Source organism: Alosa alosa, chromosome 17 (assembly GCF_017589495.1).
Source record: "Alosa alosa isolate M-15738 ecotype Scorff River chromosome 17, AALO_Geno_1.1, whole genome shotgun sequence".
Classification (NCBI taxonomy): domain Eukaryota; kingdom Metazoa; phylum Chordata; class Actinopteri; order Clupeiformes; family Clupeidae; genus Alosa; species Alosa alosa.
This window is the reverse complement of record NC_063205.1, coordinates 12,230,699-12,233,313: the sequence shown is the minus strand read 5'-3', so window position 1 is coordinate 12,233,313 and position 2,615 is coordinate 12,230,699. Positions and strand designations below refer to the sequence as shown.

General features: G+C 41.2%; 1 protein-coding gene across 1 annotated transcript in view; it reads right to left on the bottom strand.

Moving 5' to 3' along the window:
* Nucleotides 1–660: 660 nt before the first annotated feature.
* Nucleotides 661–2,615, bottom strand: part of sox5 (SRY-box transcription factor 5) — a 101,738-nt gene continuing 99,783 nt past the window's right edge. Inside the window, exon 15 of the mRNA XM_048268511.1 lies at nucleotides 661–2,615. This exon is cut by the window's right edge and continues 720 nt beyond it. The gene's annotated coding sequence lies outside the window, so the exon portion shown is untranslated.

Here is a 2,615-nt window from a genome sequence, read left to right as displayed (position 1 = left end):
ACTTATAACAATAATAATAATAATAATAATAATAATAATAATAATAATAATAATAATAATTATATATATTGGTGTCTCTCATTATCTTCGAAAGTAAAGGGAGAAAGTAAGGGAAAAAAGGAAACTTCACATTATACAGAAAAACAAAACAAAACAAAACAAAACAAAAAAGTCATGTTCTTCATCTTTTACTCTGAGTGCTTCAGAGTTTGAGTGCTTTCAGAAAAAAGAGAGAGAGTTTGTCGTGGAATGCGTTTCGCGGGGAAACGAGAGAGTATCCGCTTCCTTGGTCACGGCAATCCGCTGTTGTAACGTCTCGAGGATAAATCAGCGTTGACAAAATGAATAGAAATGAAATGGAAAGGGAAAAAGAGTCAAATGTGGAACAAAAGAAAAAACGAAAGCAATAAAGGACACATTAGATCAAAATGTCTACTTGCTAAATATAATGCTTCTCTGAGCACAATTTCATAAAGGTCATAAAAAAGACGAGGAAAAATAATAAATTATACTGTACATAACTTACTAAAACTTATGAGAAAAAAAGATGACCATCGTTTATAATTAATGTTAATAATATTATTACACTAGAGGCAGTTTGAATAAAACAAAACAAAAAATAAAATACAGTATTCCAAAAAATGACAAACAATCCAAAAACTAACAAAAACACTACATGCAGAGTGAGTTCAGCTCCTCCTCCAATGACAACAGCACAGCCACCTTGCGGTGGGTGGGGCCAGTTGAGTGACACCCCACCCAGCCAATGGGGACCTCAAGTGAGGACAGCAGAGTAACCATGAGTACGACGTGAATGAGAAATGGGCAATACCCTAAAGCAATAGCGTGAGAGTTGACAGTGGAGAGCAGCATTATAACACACACACACACACACACACACACACACACACACACACACACACACACACACACACACACACACACACAAACACACACACACACACACACAAACAGCTCTGGTTAGCTATGGTATGAGATATGATTGAGAGTTGGATATTCTATAGTTATAACTTTGTGGAAGGATGTTGCAACATTGGCAACAGATTAGGATTTCTAAAAGAAAGAGACCGTTAGGGAGTTTTGACATCAGACACAGAGAGAGAGAGAGAGAGAGAGAGAGAGAGAGAGAGGGAGAGAAAGGATGGATCTGTGAGGAGTCTGGGCTTCCATGACAGTGTCACACTGAGCCGTCCGTCACCGTGGATATGAAGGCGCCGCCGTAGCAACACTCATCACATCACAGGTGCGGCGAGAAGGAGAGTAATAAAGTCAGAGCTGCATCAGGGCACAGAGGGATGAGTGGTGATGAAGAGAGAGAGAAAGAGAGAGAGAGAGAGAGAGAGAGAGAGAGAGAGAGAGAGAGAGAGAGAGAGAGAGAGAGAGAGAGAGAGAGAGAGAAGGAGGGAGCGGAAGAGAAAGAACCCCCTAAAGAGAGATTTGTCACTGAAGAGAGGCTGTTCAAACACTGCCTGGGAAGACACACATGTACACACACTCTCTCTCTCTCACACACACACACACACACTGCACACACGTGCGCACACGCGCACACACACACACACACACACACACACACACACACAGAAAGAGACTGTGCTTTTACTTCTGATTTTAAGGAGCAGAGTAATTCTCTAAACGCTGACTACTGGGAGCTTCCTTTGGGGCGGGAGAGAGAGGGAGAGAGACTCTCATCTTGTCTGAGTGCCAATTCACTAACAGATCCAGTCCCAGGGACAGAACACAGAGAGAGAGAGAGAGAGAGAGAGAGAGAGAGAGAGAGAGTGAGAGAGAGATGTGTGTGTGTGTGTGTCTACTGCTCTCAAACATTTTCAAACATCTCACATCAAATGTTGAGTATGACAAATGTTCCATGAGGTGAACCTCTCACAGATTAAATCCACGTCTATGAACAGTGAGGGTTTGAAACGATGAACATATGCTGAGTGATCCAAACTGAATATTTGTCTCAAATATGTCTCAAACAAGTCTCAAATATGTCTCAAACAAGTCTCAGATATGTCTTCAATACAGCACAAATCAATATGTGTGTCGGTTGAAAATCAACACTGTTCTGTGATGTGTATCGGAGGATACTGTCTGTCTCGTGTCCAGACTGTGCCATGGCAGAGGACACTGATTGGTCCTCCTGGTCAGTTCAGTCGTTGTCGGACGGTGAGAGATGCGATCAGACATCTGATGGAAAGAGAGTGAGATTGTGGTGGGGTGGGGAAGGGGTAAAAACAGAGCGAGAGAATCGCTGCTAACACGCCGTGGATCGAGAGAAAAGAAAAGCGAGTGTCCTTCCTTCTTTTCTTCCACGGGTCAGGTGCTTTACAATGAAACAAAAGAACGTCTAGCGAAACAAGAGCACAAAAACAACAAGTCACATTCACAAGCCACTTATTGGCACCGTGTACCTGAGTGAGAATATTTAAGAACCCAGAAAACAAACAAATAAAACAAATAAACAAACAAACAAAAGAAAACAAAAACTCCTGTTTAAAAGTGTCTCTTCATATAAACAAACACGCCAACCTTTTTTAAAAAGTGTTTTTTATCTTCAACTTTATCAGGTCCTCTTGATTTTAAAATTT